A 904-nucleotide genomic window follows, 5' to 3' on the forward strand; every position below is an offset into this window, starting at 1 on the left:
GGGGTACATCAATGGGCCAGTCGGCATGTCCCCTTCTGCTCTAGACTCTATTGTGTAAGTGGCCCTGTGCCTAAATCAAATTAATTATGCTCCTATGGGTCAAGATTCTGTGGGAGAAATGCAGCATTATCTCCCTGTTTTCTCTTAATGAGTAACTCTGCAGCTTTAGAGTCTCTGCCAACTTTCAGTGTTTTCTTTTCTCCCAGGAAGCTGTCACATATTATTTAAAGCTTTGAGTCAGACCTCATTAGATACAGTGTCTAACCTAATTTTCAGCACATAATAAAACGGTGCTTTGGTTTTGTACTGTGTACTCTCTGTGATATCACAACAATTATTAGCTGTGCCTGTAGAGACTAGGCTACTAACACAATTTCTATCATGTCAGAGCCCATAATTTAATTATTTTAATCAGTCTCATAATGTAAGGAGGCATTGTTTTTGACAGATTATCTTGTGGGTTATTCAGTCAGTCCTATCTTCGCAAGTTAGGGCACGTAGCTGTATGGTGATCCCAAACAAGGTTTGGAGGATGCACGTCACAGCAATGGACTGTGGTTGTATCCATAGTTTTATAAGAGTTTGGTAAATCTGTTGAGTAAATTACATGATGGTTTTCATTTCATTTAATTTAGAAATTAGGGATTGTGATATTTAGCAGAGGCTTGGCTACTTTTACAGTGGCACTTACTTAAACTTTGTTTTATTTAGAATTGTTTTTAACCATGACAAGACTCCTTAATATTAAAAATGTCCTTTACAAGAGTGTCTTGACAAACATGCTTCACAACGTCTATGTTTTCTCATACATTTGGCTGAAAGTACTAATAGTGTACTAAAAGTCTACATTATCAAAATGTCATTACAATGGTGTGTGTGTGTGTGTGTGTGTGTGTGTGTGTGT

General features: G+C 37.3%; 1 protein-coding gene across 2 annotated transcripts in view; it reads left to right on the plus strand.

Annotated features, from left to right (window-relative positions):
• mylk5 (myosin, light chain kinase 5) overlaps window positions 1-904 on the plus strand; it is a 13,683-nt gene that overhangs the window by 1,904 nt on the left and 10,875 nt on the right. The window lies entirely within an intron of this gene.

The sequence above is a fragment of the Etheostoma spectabile genome, chromosome 15 (assembly GCF_008692095.1).
Source record: "Etheostoma spectabile isolate EspeVRDwgs_2016 chromosome 15, UIUC_Espe_1.0, whole genome shotgun sequence".
NCBI lineage: Eukaryota > Metazoa > Chordata > Actinopteri > Perciformes > Percidae > Etheostoma > Etheostoma spectabile.